General features: G+C 46.1%; 1 protein-coding gene across 2 annotated transcripts in view; it reads right to left on the reverse strand.

The window, feature by feature from the left end:
* Positions 1–4,936: 4,936 nt before the first annotated feature.
* The window catches only part of Vvl (ventral veins lacking), a 56,608-nt gene continuing 43,924 nt past the window's right edge, over positions 4,937–17,620 (reverse strand). Inside the window, exons 2-3 of one of the 2 annotated variants that reach the window (XM_076783949.1) lie at positions 8,148–8,348; positions 4,937–5,120 (exon numbers count right to left, since the gene is read on the reverse strand). The gene's annotated coding sequence lies outside the window, so the exon portion shown is untranslated. The remainder of the gene's footprint in view (positions 5,121–8,147; positions 8,349–17,620) is intronic. The other variant, XM_076783951.1, reaches the window with a different exon arrangement.

A 17,620-nucleotide genomic window follows, 5' to 3' on the forward strand; every position in this document is an offset into this window, starting at 1 on the left:
GTAATCGTTATACGTTGTCAGAAGTAACAGGAGTGGTCAGCAGCGATCAGCAGAGGCCAGCGAAGGATGGCAGACGTCAGTAGTAATCGTTATACGTTGTCAGAAATTCCAGGAGTGGTCAGCAGCGGTCAGCAGAGGCTGGGAGAGACTAACAGTAGCCAGTCGTAATCGTTATACGTTGTCAGAAATTCCAGGAGTGGTCAGCAGCGGTCAGCAGAGTCCAGTAGAGACCTGTTGACGGGAGATCGGATATTAGTTGTTCAAGAGCGAGAAGGCAAATGTGAGCCTTTCTCTCTCGACTCCCACGAGGCGGTCCGAAATTACTTCGGGCAACTTCGGAGAATCGAGAAAGAAGGCATGCGTCATTTTGCCTTTGTCGGGTTTCCGAAACTCCACGAGCTCACGTACGCGTGATCTGACATAGTGTGAGAGAGCACCTTCGGTGCCTTTCTGGCATCTCTGTCCCAAAGAGACGTCTTTTGTCCACACGCTATCCGTGTAAATAAAATTGTCATTTTCGTTGCAATTGCAAACATTATGGTTTCGATTTAAATCAGTATACAGGAGGTCACCGTAGCATGTGGGACCCACTTGAGAGATTAATTCTATACAAGAAAATTCTCTCTAAAGATGAGAATACTTGAACTAATTCCATTCGACTATTTATGAACAGAGCATCTAACATTGAATCTGTGAATGCGTCCTGTGAACATTAGGGTACTGGGTGTCTGACTATTGAAATACGTCGTGCATGTAAATGGGAAGCTCGTCTCGTCGACAAATGGCAGATATGATCCTTGGAATCATCTTCAGGTTCATGTTTAGATGCAAATAAGTAATTTTGAACACCTACCGTGAAGGTAAATAGAAACTCGCTGTAACTTGAAAACAAGTTCATATGAACTTTTGTTATTGTTGTCTCGTGTACAATTCATCTCTACGGGGCACCTTGTATAACAATTCTTTCGTGTCGTGAGTTACTTCAGTGACGAGGAACAACGAATAAAGATCTCAACCTTGGCCGTGCTGCTTTCGAAGACAGCGATCCTCCATGTTTACACAATATTCCATCGAATAATCTTGTGCCAAGATAAAATTCTTACCCGGTCCACGGGGACGCCCGACGGGAGAAGAGGCGTGACCCCGGCGTTGTTCTTCCACCCCAAGGATCTTTTCTGGCTCGTCGACCTATAGGGCGAACCGCCGATGTCAGGGCGAAGACTCGAGAGCCTTTTGGCTGAATCGGTTGAATCGAACCTTTGGAAAATCGTTGACGAGAGAATTTCGGTATCGCGAGGGGAGGAGGTCGGGTGGCGGGTCGATACGACTCCGGGGGTTGTTTGGCAGAGATACACGTACACGCGAAGGTACGGGGCCGGCGGTGCCGGGGCGAAAGGTACAGAGAGACAGGACAGGGGCGTCGGTGTTGGTGTTGGAAGAGCTGGATTGGTAAACCGGTCACGTAGTGCTCGGCGATGAATGGACCCGGCGAGTCGAGGCCAGAGCCGGGAATTGGCTACTGGGCATACCACGACCACCTACCCCACTGCGTCAGCTTTAGCCACCCCACGGCAACGTAAAATTACAAAGAGGTGCTCAAACCCAGGCTGCCGTGGCGCGCGCGCGCGCTCGCGAAATTGCCTCGTCGAAGGTCCAAACGAGCCCCGTCGCCTACCTAGACGCTCCTTTAACATCCACCTTCGAAACCCACCGAGTTTGCACTTTCGACCTTACGTCCCCTTACGCCCCGTCGATTATTTTCGACCCACGGACGAAATATTCCCGGAGTTCAACGCCGCGAAGCCCGATTCGCAACGTCCCAGTCAAATCACCCTCGATTCACCGACCTGCAAAAATACTTCGTGTTCGCGTATACGCTACTAGGGTCCAGTTGTACGCGGATTTCTTTTCTCTTGTGAACTGCAAATCTGATCCGAGTCACAGGCGTTTCGGGGTTGCTGCAGCATTAGGTGTACTTACCTTAAAGATCCATGTAGTGTCTCCAAAGTGTAAATATGCTTAACCCTTAATACTAAACCTACCACGATTAAACAAATGATCGTTTTTAAAATTTCGTTTAGAATGTTTGACACGTAATATTATTTTAACGCCATTTAACTTCACGACTTTTCTTATAGTATACGTACAATGAATTTTACAATATTCACTTGTATTCTTATTGTTTGTTTTCTGAGAAAAATATGTAGTCTGCCTACCACGACTGATCATCTAACCGGCTGAATGATTTATGTTTGAACTGGACAAAATTTAGTATCAAATTCTGGTTAACTTCCGATGTACATAGGAAATATATGTATAGCAAAGACGAAAGCAGAGAATCTTCAGTTTCCACTGCCTTAGAACAGTTTAACAATGCGTATTAAAAATACTAAAACTTTAGATGCGTACAGTTCCGAAACTACTCGTGCTATATCAATGATTGAGTGATTGTAAGAAGCGGTAAACCTTCCCCTTTAAAATGGTTTTTCGTTTATGTCGATCCGACTTTTCGTTTCGATGATATCGCAATTTATGTAAAGGGATAATTTTTCAATTTCCACTATCTCACTGCCCGCCGTATGCAGAATAGCCTATTACGCGTATTAAAAATACTAAAACTTTAGACGCGTGCAGTTTCGAAACTACTAGCGTTTTATTAATAATTGAGCCATTGTTAGCAGCGGTAAACCTTCCTCTTTGAAATGGTTTTTGGTTTTTGTCGATCCGACTTTCTGTTTTCGAGATATCATCGTGTAAAGACAATCGTAATTTTTTAAATTCCGCTACGCGTGACTCTCCGCCTTACGCAAGCCTATTAACGCGTATTAAAAGTACTAAAAACTTTAGACGCGTGCAGTTTCCAAACTACTAGTGTTTTATTAATTATCGAACCATTGTTAGCAGCGGTAAACCTTCCTCTTTGAAATGGTTTTTGGTTTTTGTCGATCCGACTTTCCGTTTTCGAGATATCGCAATTTATGTAAAGGGGTAATTTTTATAATTCGACTATCTCTGTCTCCGTCTGACGCGTCGCGTTGGACCTCCTTGTCGCGCGTGAGTCGAGACAGTCACGTGACCAGGAAGTCGTAGTATTTCTAAGAATTTACTACGCACTGTGTACTATCTACGCGCGCGGGGGATGAATGAACTCGCGCGAGCGCAACAAAAATGTAAACAAACTTCGTACCCTTCTATCTCCGAAACTAGCCACCGCATCGACGCGAAACTAAAATCCTCATATCTCCGGAACTAATGAAGCTATCCACTCTCACAAACGCTCATTTTAAAGGGCATTTCATCCCCTATCCAATGACTATACCAACTACTATATTTTATGCTATCTTCTATGTTTATTTTGATATTTTCTTTGACTCTATATATCCAAAGAAGTTTCAACGATTCCTATCGATTATACGACAGGTGTGCGATAAAACTGGATTATAAATTGTTTATTTAGTTGAAAATTAATTTAAAATTAAATACAGAATATTTTCGTAATTACTAGCCAGCATTTTTTCTTAAATAGTTGTTTTCTCTAGAACTAACTGCGGTATCGACTTGGAACAAAATTCGTTTCTAAGGGCGTTTTATCCTCCTTTAAAGCCTTTAAAAAGCAATGAATGGACGATTGCATAAATCTTCAAATAATTACATTGATATATATTAGACAATCATTATTTTAAACTTAAGGGTTAAAACCAGATATGCAAAACATTATACGAACAGTCTAATGTTCCTAAAGTAGTATTCAGAATAACGATGTTATCATTCCGTATATCTTCGATAAATACGTTTGTACGTAAATAAAAAATTCTGAATATCACGAACTTATAATCGGTATGAGCAGGGCTGTATTAGCGTCTTCTCGAGCCCCGGAGCAGCGTCCCTAAAATTTCAAGATGTCGCGGGACGATGGATTACCGATGACGTTACACGTAATCAGGATTCCATTTGCAGAATCCTCGAGGGTCTGGCTCCTCGTTGTCGTACGGTGGAAACGATCCTCGGACACGTCGCGACTCCGTACCCCACGCGCACGATGGTACCCCCCTATGCAATCTAAAGCGAGCCTCTGATCTGCCATAAAGTCATTTCGTAACCCATCCCGAGGGTTAAGTACCGTCGAGTCCCAAAATCCCGAGTTGAGAGCGGCGAGCGTGTCGCGCTTCAAAGTTTCGAGCCTCCGCGCCCTTCGTCGCGTCGGATGGTTCGATCGAGGAGAGATCCGCCACGGCGGATTCTTCTCCGGCGATACGAAGCAATTTTCGAACGCGAAAGGAACGGGTCCGAGCGATAAATTCACCGAACGGAACGAGCCGCGAGGGTGACGGTTGCGCCCGGGGATTAAAAAATAAAAGCTCGTTATAAATCAAACGACTTGTCAACGAGCAGCGGCGGCTGGGCCTCGGCGCTGTCGCGAAACGGGCGAGATGGGGTGGCCAGGACCGATGAAAACCCTTTCGTTAATTGCGCATCGCAGATGCCGGCCGTTGCAGCCGCTCTTTACGAGCCACTCTTTCCCTCGGCGAGTGTCGAACGACCCTGGAAGAAAAAGAGAGCTTTTCTTTGCCCCGAGGAGAGGAAACTCGCGTCGTAAGCTCGGAAATGGCCTTTAGCTGGAAGCAGTAATCGTAATGCCTGGTGTCCACTCGAGAGTTTTAGTCTCGAGAAGAACTGGCTGGCTCTGGAGGACCAGGGGCGTATCCAGGAGCCTTCCCTGGAACGAACGGGATATGTGAAATATATATTTTTCCAAGGCGCGATTTCGAACCTCTTTCTAACTCATTTGTTAGTATTTGTTGCGACGTTTGACGAATAAAGAGACGCAAGATGCAGAGTGCAGAAAGTGTTAAACGATGGAAGAGGACAACGAGGCTGTTCCGTTGCTTCTGAAATGGATGATCGTGCTTGAATGGAAATGAACACGAGAAAGCACTTTACATAAAATAATGTATTTATTGTTAATACCCCACTTCGCTACAGCGATTAACATTGATTTAACACAACTTATACCGTAATTCTATGTAATGTATGCAATTTCCACACTGACACGATGCCTGACTGTGACAGGACCTTGGAACGATCGCTTGCAGCAGGACGATACGAGAGAAATCTGTAAGCTGTAACAATACAAATAAATCGGTCCGTATAATGAGTAATTTCGAATAAATCTTTATTCGGATAATCCCTTAATCTTAAACTAATTCCGTGTATCGATAAAGCCATCGTTATCGTTAAAAAGCGAATTTAACTCGGTAATAGAATAGCGGAAAAGACTGTTTTCTTCGATATGTAATTGTTACAGAGTTAACGATGAGATATAATACGCATCAAACTCCATGACAGTAATTAATATTCAAAACAGACAAATCATTTTCCGTCCACGAATCATTATTTCTCTACCGTCGTCGTTATTATCATCGCGTCGGTGACGTTGGTTTTTCGAACTGAAAATCAGATTACAACCTTAAAAGTTACTAATTATATTTGACATGCAAATCACCCGTCGAGCGTTGTCAACGCTTCTTTTCTTTCTGCTGAGTCGTGAATATAATTAATCATGTATCGAACCCAATGTAATTGATAGGTATCGATACGAGAGTCGCGTGTATCAATAAGTATCTATCGTTCGAAGATTGAATTAATTTAATTAATCCCTTCCTTGGAAGCTATACATAAATTTGCATGATATCCATCACGGAAGCGTGCGAAGTATAGAAATGGTATACACCATGACCATTTAAAAAATTACCTCTTTTCGTAAGGAATGTATTCCTTTCTTCCGCGGGGGATGTTACCTCATTGACTGTTAAAAAAATATTATGCGAAACATTCGCTGCATTGAAGTAGCAAATTTTTATGAATACATCGCGACGCTATCATTTTGGAGTTTATCAATTTTTTTCTAATCCTAGCCACGACCACGCTCGTATAGTTTAATAATATTTGGTGTTTTTTCCACAACAAAAACGTCGTATCGAAAGAGTTGTAAAGCGACAGAATTCGAGGGTGGTCCGCGTCGTCTTAGTATCTTTCGTTCCAGCGACGAACAGGGTGCAAGTTCAGTGGGGTACGGGTTTGGCAAGGCCTTCCGGGGGTCCGGGAGAGTCCTCGGATATCTCCAAGGCGAGATCTCTTCTTCGCGGCGAAGGTGGAGTCGGGGCGAGAGTGTGGAAGGGCGAGGGGGCCCGGGGAAACGTTATTAATTGGCTACACGATAAAACAGTGTTAGTCCCCATTCGCTGTCCTTCGCTGGACCCCCCCTGGCTTCTTCTTAAGATATGGGGCCACGCGACTTGGGGGCAAGAGTATTCGCGTGTGCGTGCGTGTATCCGCGTGTTTCCGTGCTGGAGGTCCCGCGAGAATCGGTCCCCGAGAAAAAGGAAATACCTCGACCGCCACGGGGATGACGCGATTTCGGCCCAAAACGACCCACGGGATCTCCAAGATCGAATCGCGAATGCGAAACCGCGACCTCGACGTCTTTGAACAAATTTTATTCGAGAACGATCCCTCGACTAGCTTCGAGCTATTCTCAACTAAAATAATGATAAAATCGTGAAACCTTCTTTCACTCGTACTCCCATGCTTACATTGACCCCTTCACGTACGATTTAATGTAATTTTTCAAACGTATATTATTTAATTTTCTTTAAAACGAATTTTACGATCACCTCATGAATGCAAAAATGTGTCGATTTTAATATGTAAGACTTGATGATAAGTGAATAACCTTATTCATTGTACGTCAAGGGGTTAACAATGTCATATTCACCGTTGATTTATTTATAAATTACCAGGAATTTAAAAAATATCAATAGAACCTTTTCTATAAAGGATCCTATAACCTTCAATTTTAATTTCAACCATTTTCCCATAAAATCGATAGTCGGCGAGATGTTTGCAAAAAACAGTGAATCCGTCCACGATACGTCGGCAGCCCGCGAAACCGGAAATCGTCGCGTTTATGAAAACTTGGCGTCTCTCTGGTCTACGAAGCCCACCCCTCGGCGCGATATTCTAATTTATAGGCTACTAATTAAGTGGTAGGGACGGCTGGTCGGTCGGGCGCGAGGTAATTAAATTTCGCGCGCCAGAGAGGAAAGAAACGCGAAAATACAAAAGGGAGCCCTCGGTCCGTTTCCACCCCCGACTTCTCCCGAGTCCACCGGTTCCCCCGGAGCGTACCATTTTTTGCTCGTTTCTCGGTTACAACGCAAATGCCTTGAACTCCCTCTCCCTCTCTCTCGTTCCTCCGGTCGTCCTGCATTCTCGTTCGCTCCTTCTCGATTTCTGTTCTACCTGGGGATCGGCGGATCCTTTGGTTCGCTCGTTACACAGACCCCGGTGTCGATGGGGTATATATATCGCGTGTGTTTCGCGTTTCGTACCCCTATCGTTTCCCCCTCTCCCCCTCGATCCCCCCCCTCCGCGCGTCCACTCTCCACGATCGTTTCTTCCTCTTTTTTTTTTGTTTTTATATCTTTTTTTTTTGTTTCGCGATCGCGGTGCGTGCATGTCGGCCGTTGTTGCCGTTGTTGTTGTTGTTGTCCCCTCCCATGGACAAGGGAGCGAGCGTATGAGCGCTATAGGCCATAAGGGCTAACAAGGCGATTACTCATGCCTCCCATAAGAAGAAGTTACAAGCGGGTTCGAAGGTTTATTGCGGCAAATGGCGAAATTTGTACCTTGCTAACGATCGACCATCTTTTTTGCTCCTTCGCCTGCGCGCCACCATCGCCACCACCCCTCCCCTTCGACCCCCCTCTCGCTGTCGACTCGGCGTCCTCCTCCCTATCAGCGACCGCTACACGGACTCGCTCTAGTCAGCTCGACGGTAATAATTAACGAATCGCAGCGAGTTGATCCACGAGCTCGCGACTGCCGATTACCTCTTTCCTTGCCTCGCGTTGAAATCGTAAATCCAACTCGTGCTTTCGAGAACCTCCAGCCTACCCCGTCCCCCACCCTCGTTATTAACCCTATTGCTGTTCAGTTCGCGGGACGTACGCGCCAAGTATACTCGAAAGTTAGACGGAATAACTCGATGAATTAAAATGCAAACAAATTGCCGTGCCAACGAATAAATTACAAGAGTAACTTTGGTTATCCCACTCGATAACGTCTCCGTAGGATAGAAGTCTTACCTCGAATCTGACGACTATCGGGGTCATCCGAGTGTTCTGACCGCGCACGATCGACGGACCTCGTCCCCCGGACCCCTGGAACGTCCTCGAGAATTAAACGCCAACGACGACGACGATGTCTAGGTGGACCATGCACGATAGTTGCGGCTACTGGGTCCGAGAAGTATCCGCGGGACGATGGGCGATCCGTGGGCAGCGAAACTGCAATTTCACAAAGCAGGGCCTTAGTTTTGCGATAATTGGGATCAACGGATCGCAAGGATGGAACCTCCGACCGTGCATCGCGATCGTGATCGGTCACCCTCGGCTCCCATATCGCCTCAATCTTGCCCGGGCCCGCCGCAGACCGGATCCACGAGAACTCTAATTACGTTTTAGGTGAGAAATTGGGCCTGCAGGGCAATTTTAAGGAAGCCGAGAGCCACTCTGATCAATATCATTACGCGAGCCGGAGATCGGCCGTAATCATCGCGAGGGCAACGTCGAGAGAAAATTAGAACCAGGCGAAAGAAAAAGGTGGATGAAAATAGCAAGCCAACGCAGACCCAGCGTAGACTTTGTTATTTAACGATAACATATATTACCGCCTAGGCAAATATCATTTCGAGAAGCTAGATATCCCAAGTGAATTCTAAGTAAGAAATAAAATTTATTCGTTAAATTAAAATCACCCGATTGGAAAGTTTCTTTCGAGATCGAGGTCCTCTTTCGATCGCCGGTGCAAATCGACCTTGGGTTCAACGTCGTGCGACCGGATGGACTCTGGATCGCAGTCGAATCCACGTCACGCAGGACGAACGACGTACGCAAATGAGAATCGTGTCCGTTCACGCGTTCGCCATCAATGTTGCACATTTCGACGCGTTCTTTTTTCGTCTTAATTTACCGCCGACCGAGAAAGGATCGCGTTTTTCCTTATCGAGATACCGGACTCGATAACCATTTAATTGCCGCGCTAATGACGGTTCTTGCCGCGACTAATGATTCCGAGCGTATCTAGTCGCCGACGACAGCGGCGTCTAGAAACGGTTACAGGTAACGCAGATTTATGGAAAAATATTCCAACGTTGAATCCTACGGATCCGCTCCGGAGTACTTCTCGAATCGTGCCCAGACCGTGCACCGATCCGATGATGCAATTAACGTAATCCGATCGATTATACGTTACGTTTCGCGTCGACAGATAATGCCCCGCGAATCGAAATTATTGACATTAGCGACGCTAAGCGCTCGACTCGATAATGAACGCTCCGGATCGCATTAATCTGCATCGCGACGCTTCGCGATAGATACTCGAAACGGTAGCACGAGCCACCGACGTCCGAACAGATCGAGAAGAAATTCATCTTCCCCTTCGCTGATCGATGTCGTACCGATTAGTATCAGCTACGATCGCTCCAACGATCTACCAACGTTTCGTCGATCGTTTCCCGGATCTAGGGAACGTCAGTATCGTTACTTTTTTTTAAACCGAACGTTGGAAACAGCTTCTTCGGTAATATGCAACAAGTTTTATTTTGCACGCCATTTTTGAGGAAAACGAGAGGGCTTGCGAAACAGAGGACGTTTTCGTTATTTATAGTAAGAGTGTTCTCGATCGCCTTTTGCGCCCGTACGCTTTGAAATTCGTTTTATTTATGTACATCCTCCGATCTCAAGGAAATTTTCCATATCGGAATAATTTCCGTGGCAAGTTGAAACGCGTCACGATCGCCGCGTTCCCGGAGCGAAATTATTTTTTCCGGCTGCTACGATTGAGAGAAACCTGTCGACATTGATCGATCGACGAGCAACCAAACGACGAAAACAACCGACGTATGTTCTGTAACAGAGACGGGAGAAATCGTTCTTATCTACGTACAAATTTGAATAGCAAATAACGGATGAGCTACGTTATATCTGTTATTCGTCGAATAAATAGAATTCGCAGAACGAATCTATGTTTCAAATGTATTATTCGGACAATCAATTTAATATTGTTTGTATTGATATTGTGACGATCGATAGGATCGCAAAAGTATTACCTTTTACAGTCGATTCGAGGCTAGTTGTAATTTTAAAAGAAGCGTCACGATAAATCTTTGACAGAAACGTCGAAGCGACTCGAAGAAGATTTGCTCGTTTTCCAGCCGTGGGCTGCTCCAGGGCTATTAGTCTCCGCGGAGGAGGGAAACTCGAGAATATTAATTTAAATTGCCGGCCAGGAGGAACTGCCACCGTAAATAAAGGAACCTGTCGACTAGCAGGCGAGATAAAAAATTCGACCAACGTTTCTTTCCCTCCGATAGAGACGCAACTTTCTTCTCCGTCTCTTTCGCAAATATGTCAGAAAATAGCTCGATAATACCCATAATGTTCAAAGCATTATAAAAGTAAATTTTAGCCGCTTTCCCATAAATTTTTCAAGTTGTTTTGCCTTGAATTAACATTCATAGCCTCATGATTTCGCTGAAACTTTAAAGAAACGATTGTTCCACCAGGAACGCCTTACACGCAACTCTTCCATTACAGAAGTTAATCATCGCTATACAGAAATTACCGTAAAAGACCAAAACCATATTCAACGATGAAGAATTTGAAGAAAACGGGAACTATAAGAATGACCACACCTTTCTCGATTGCTGAATTTATTAACACGTGGTTGCTCTGATTAGCTTACATACATATTTGCTCGCGAGGCTACCAAATTAAGGGCCGTTAACACTTTCCATTACAGAAGTTAATCGTCGCTATACAGAAATTACCGTAAAAGACCAAAACCATATTCAACGATGAAGAATTTGAAGAAAACGGGAACTATAAGAATGACCACACCTTTCTCGATTGCTGAATTTATTAACACGTGGTTGCTCTGATTAGCTTACATACATATTTGCTCGCGAGGCTACCAAATTAAGGGCCTTTAACACTTTCCATTACAGAAGTTAATCGTCGCTATACAGAAATTACCGTAAAAGACCAAAAACATATTTAACGAGGAAGAATTTTAAGAAAACGGGAACTATAAGAATGACCACACCTTTCTCGATTGCTGAATTTATTAACACGTGGTTACTCTGATTAGCTTACATACATATTTGTTCGCGAGGCTACCAAATTAAGGGCCTTTAACACTTTCCATTACAGAAGTTAATCGTCGCTATACAGAAATTACCGTAAAAGACCAAAAACATATTCAACGAGGAAGAATTTTAAGAAAACGGGAACTATAAGAATGACCACACCTTTCTCGATTGCTGAATTTATTAACACGTGGTTGCTCTGATTAGCTTACATACATATTTGCTCGCGAGGCTACCAAATTAAGAGCCTTTAACACTAGTGTTACGCATATGTCTAAAATTGTCCGTACAACCCCTATTTAGCCTTCGTTTCGTCGCGATGCAAGACCACGCGGAAAGTAAATTAGCCAGGTTCGAAGATATTGAAATTCACCCCAGGCCAATAAACATCTATCCGTCTATCCGGTCCCCCAGTCTCTCGGCGAGCCGACGAAAGAGCAGCGGAGGCGTCGAGGCCCGTTCGACGTAAAAAATGAACGAGGAGTCGCCGGTTAGTTGGGCTAATTAATGACCGAATTCATCACCGTGGACGCCGGGCACAATGAGTCGCGCGGGACCTCGAGTAGATCTCACCCTTCGTCGCCAGCTACGGGGCAACCCTTCCTTTACGCGCGGACACCTTTCTGCGAGCAAGCTGCCAGACCCGGAGACAAAACCGAGCGTGACGGTTACGACGGACGCTTCCTTCGCCGGGCAACGGTCATCCTGGACCGTTTCTGGAGGATGAACCCGATCCGAAAACTGGATTCCGACGCTGCCTGAAAGAGGCTGAGGCCCCGAGCCAGGCAGCGAGGGTAAAGCAGCGGGAATTGTCAGCCGTCCGGCAACGCGCGAAACCGCCGAGGATCCTCTTCCGCAGGGAAATATAATAGCCGACTCGAAACTAGAACGTTTGAATGACGCCTGTCGTGCGACCGCCGACAATCGCCGAGGGAACGAACCCGGGAATCCGTAACGGAAGTCTCCGGGAACATCTTCGAGGACGAGAACGAATTCCTTTTATTTTTCATAAATTTAATAGCGTACCGATTCCATCATCTACTAGTTTTGTTGATAGTATTTACAAAATAGTTCTGAAAGTATCTCCCTTACCTAACGCCAAGAAAAAGAAAATTCGGGAAATGAGAAAACCAGAACATTCAAACTACGAGAATGGAACTTGGAAACCATTTGGGTGATTTGTTTAGAAAGCAACGAAGAAGAGTTTCTAAACTTATGCCACGTCCAGTACCAGGGAACACTTAATGATTTGTTCAAATTCTATACCAAAGTTAAATAAAGTTCGAGATAGCGTTTCACAGTTTAAAGATATGGGTACTGTCCGGTATTAGGGGAACTCCCCTTCCACGTAAAGGGAATCGTCGCGGCGCTACAGGTCCCCGACGATGGCGGACGGGCGCTCGGTGTTCGAGAACCGACTCCGAGAGACTGAAATCTCGCATCGATAACAAGACAAATTGCGTAGGTACTCCTATAATTAAAGGCCCGGCAGCAGCGGTGGTAGTCAGCGGAGCGGCAATATCTCGGATCGCGCAGAATCCTCGTGTATCCCGTGGCTCGGTCGCGCCGCGGCAAGAAAACCAAGAAACCGTGAGTAGGTTCTCTCGGTTCTCTCCAGGAACGGATCAGATAGTGCACGGTCGTATCGGTGTCGCGCGAACCTGGTCCGCGCCGTAGTATCAAGTCATCAGAGAGCCAGCCAGCCGAGGAGCGCCCGGACGAGGAACAGAGAGGAAACGGCGTTGCTCGTTGCAACGAGCTCCTCTCGTCCGATGATAAATGATACGTTGAAACGTAGTGGGTAGCACCAGGGGAACGGGTCCGCCGATACGGCGCGAAACTTCCTCCCCGCTGGGGTAACAGCCGCCGAGGGAAACGAAGAAGAAGAAGACGGAACGAGGCGGGGAGGGGGAGAGAAAAAGGCCGCGAAGAGCCTAGCCGGCCAAAGAGCAGGTCTTCTGCGTCGTAATGCCGACCGGTGACCAGCAGCAGCCGGTGACCAGCGAGGAGAATCCTGGCCAGAGCTGTTGCGAGTCCCGAAGGCTAGAACTCCTAGGGAATCCGGGCAAAACCGGTCCAGTCGGATCCGAAGCACCCGCTGCTCGGTCCTGGCTGCCTACTATCCTCTACCTGCTCTCTTACTTTTCTCTCGCGCTCAAACGAGCACCGCACTGTCTTTGGCTTCTTCCGTTTCGTGTCTCCTGCCCCCCCTCTCGACAAAATTCTTCGACGATGGAACCGCGGAGTTGCGATTTCAGAAACGATTTCCCAATACCAGCGATAAACAGACTCCACGAAACTCCGCTGTTGTCCGAGTAATTAAGTTCTTTGTCTCGTTAACGTTGACCAAAGTGCTTCTTCTTCCCGCGAAGCTCGTTCTGATGATCGCGCGGTTCGAATAATCGATCGTGCGCGTTTATAGCGTGTGGAAGCTTTATCTCGCGTATCTGCGTGCCCGGTCTGAATAATGTTCGACGAACGCTTATTTGCATTTCGTTATCTTGGACGCCATATTGTTATTGTATTCTGGGATTCAAAATGAAACTGGGTTTAAAAGAAGCGTTGATTTCGATTGGTGAAGTAAGAGTTTAAACGAACTGTTTACTATTGCCAGAGAGTGCTTCGTTACTCTAGTTTCCAGGATGATCGGTGGCATCGAACAGATGCTCGGTACTGTCGGCCGATATACCGGAGCAGCACCTGCGCGAGAAGCCGCCTGCCTCCAGTCGAAGGCCTCCATCGGCGAGTATCGAGCGGTATGCGGTAACAACGTCGCGAGATCCTATCTCGAGAAAAAAGTCGAGCGTCGTGGACGTCGATGACGCGATTAGGATGGAACGTCGTCGCCGTTGGGTCACGCCTATGACGAATCACCGCGAGAACCACCTAAGGACGCCCTGTCTCTCCGTCGAGGCTGTCGACGGTACGACAAAAGCTGCCACCGGGGTTCTAGCGCCGAACCCTGACCCCACGGAGATCGATTTCGTCGTCGATCACAATTAGATTCCGCCCCGAGAACCCGGGAGACAAATTTCGGTGGAACTCGAAGATCGAGGATCGTACATCTTTTTAACGCGTTCGCCGTCCGTGACTGGAATTATGGATGCGACTCTAACGACCAGACGATGAGATTTGCATAGGAATAAATATTGTTGCGACGCGGCTACCGTATCTCGACAACGTTTCGAAATTATATACAGTCGACGGCTACTGATTCTGATATGAGCGCAGCCAGACTTCCGGAGTCTCGGTTTCGATGGCGAATCTTTGGAACAAAGTCCTCCAATGGTCAGCGGGGCATTAGTCGCGCGGAAACCTTACACCGTCGATTGTTTTTTCAGCGTAAAATGGCGCGGAAATCGTATACGGTCGGTTTTACGATAACCGCGTGCACGATCGCGCGTTGTAAAACTCGGCCGATCCCGCGATCGGACAGGCTGTTACGCACGCGACTTTATAGCAACGATCTCGCCTCGAAGCTCGCCCGGAACGTTATCGTCGACCGTTAATAGAATCGAGCAGAGGATCTAGGTGCACCGATCCTCTCGACGCCTTGCACCGCGACGTTTATCACGACGTCTTAATAACTTTACCGAGTTTACGGCGTACCGTGCTCGCGAATCGATAGCCGCATAGACCGATGCTTCGCGGAAATTTTTCATCGTGCAATTCTTTTATACTCGAATCCTTTCTTTAATCCGTTCTCACAATACATCACAAAGATATTTGCGTGTTTCTTCCCAAACTTTTGCACATTCATTATTACATCAAATCTTTATCTCAGGAAATACCGAACCGAAAGGTACGACTCGCTTACAGAAATAATTCTCGACCAAGTGTGTGTATTACATTTTGATAAGTCAGTTGATTATCCATCTAGATTAAGTTAAAGATTGCAATGCAATGATAATTAATAAAATTTGCAACACATTTCTGCGCCTCGTTTTCATAGAATATTTTCGATCATCGATACGGTCCGTGGCGATAGCGATTTGTCAGTTTGACAGTCGAGTATCGGTACCGTGACGCAGGGAGATCAGGACGATTCGTTTCTCGGGAGAATCGCACGAGTTCCGAAAAGGATCGTGCCGAGCAAGCATGCTCGGAGGATTACGTATCCCCCGGAGCTCACCTTCGGCATTCTAGTCCCGACTCTTTGCTCGTCCTCGGCCCGGCGACCGCCTCGTCATCAGCACGGCTGGGCCCGGGCCCCGTGCGTGAAAGTTCACGTGCCGACTCTGAAACTCTGAACTCGCCGCTGGGACTCCTCGGCGTGAAACGAGCCGGGGCCCTGCGCCACGACCGCTCCCTTTGAATCCGACGTTTCGGGCCCTGCAGAGGTTCTCATGTTCGCAACTAACTTTTCTCTGTGCTCGCAACATTCCAATATTCGTTGATATCTAGCTCTAAATCACATCGTACCCGTAATTTGTAAAGATTGTCGAGGATGGTCAGAGGCGTATAGTCGAATTCAAACACTATATAAACTATATTATTTAACATTTACTAAAACTATTTAACATAAAGAATATAAAAGAAAGACATAAAACGTAAACGTAAAACTGCAAAGTCGAACCTTCCCTAATGCTATCTTCCTAATAATCTAAACAAAACGCACGTTCGAAACACAGCCCCCCCGAACGCATTTCAGCCAAAACCTAATCACCTCACTCGATACGTACTCTAGGTTAGACTAAACACCATCGACACCAACAGTCCCACGGTCCAAACATATACACTTCTTGCAAATTATAATCATCGTCAGCGCCATAGAGTACCGAAGAATCGATTTGTCTATACAAAGTGTGTGGCTTCGCGTAAAAAAGACAAATGCATTTACGCTTGTATGGAAGTAAGAATAGTCTCCAGTTTTTTGTAGGATAATTTGGAACGGAGGTACAGGTTTGTTCCAGTTTGTCGAATCACAAAGGGTTAATAGAGACCTCGTAATTTGTAAAGATCGAGACACGGCGCACCGGAGCGGGATCGATCGTGGAAAGGCGCAAGAAAAGAACCCGAGAATCTTAGAAAAAGATGGCTACCACCGTCCGGGGTAGAGAAAGAAGGACGTCGGGCGGCGTGCGCGCCGGTTTTCCAGTTTCGTCCGCGGAGCGAGCCTGGATTACATTCCCGAGATCTTAACGAGACGTAATTACACGGCGAAAGGTACGAGGCGACGGATGCCTTCGGAATATAGCTACTAACACGATAATTGCCGCTATTACGCTCCGAAACGTCGTATTTAACGGCTAAACGGCAGCTCGCCTACTAATCGCACGGGGAAGCCCCCCGTTGATCGATCAGAATTGATACCCCGCGCTATCCTTCGTGGCTCTCGACTCCGATTCCGCCATTTCCACAAGTTCCTTCGTTTATTCCCTTTAAAAAGCTCGTCTTTCGTCTTTCGACAAGCGAATTTGCAATATTCTACGTCAATCTACTGAAACGAGTCAAACAGGGCCTTTTCGCCAATTTCATTGTTGTATTGCATGCATATAAATTTAATTAAAAATGAGTACATGAAACCCAAGGGTCCTCACGGGTGAAGTAGTTGAAAAATACAAACTTACAAAACAATAGGAAATTAAAATTGCCCGAATAAAAACCTTCCCTTTAGCGATGGTGTCTTCAATTTGAATTTAAGAGACGATTTCGCGTAGCCCTAATAATCGAGCGCCGTTAACTGCACCACCCTGTACATCGTTCCTCGATCATCCGAAAAAACGACGTTCCAGGTCGTCCATCGGGCGAGGTAATGCGGCAAATGCGTTTACCTGGCAGCTATGTAATCCTGTAAGCGCCCCTTATTACGCTCCGCGTGGCCCATTGTCGCTCGATCTTAACTTCTACGGATTATAAACTGTTTCTCCCGCGGCATTATCTATTTTTTGTTCCGTCGCTTTTCCATCCGAGCTTCCGTCGGCTTCTGTCGCGCGCGTTCCTACGAGACCCCCGCTGAGCGGCCTCGATCTCGTTTCTGCAGATCGCACGGAACCGTCCACGAACAAAGATCGGCTCGACGATGCAGAGGAACACGCGGATCGACGTCTTCGACCGGTTTCAGACTCTCGAAACGACTTAACCCTTCGATCGATGGTTAAAAATTTCCTTTTCATCGCGACCAACGAGCACATTTTACTAATACTATAGATCGAAAATGGTAATACAATAAAATATACGAACTTATTATAGAGACGAACAAATTAGTGTCTTAAGCAAAGATTACTATCTGCAAATACAATTAAATTTAATTCCTCCTTTAAAGAAGCAAAAGCGTAATACGAGAATTTGTTTCAGCAAAATTCTTGATATCAAGTTTCACAATCACGAGGCTACTCGTCATCGAGTCTTATATTATATTAAAATTAACACATTTTTATATTTACGAGGTATGAAACAAATTCAAACAAA

This window comes from Colletes latitarsis, chromosome 2 (assembly GCF_051014445.1).
Source record: "Colletes latitarsis isolate SP2378_abdomen chromosome 2, iyColLati1, whole genome shotgun sequence".
Lineage (NCBI taxonomy): Eukaryota > Metazoa > Arthropoda > Insecta > Hymenoptera > Colletidae > Colletes > Colletes latitarsis.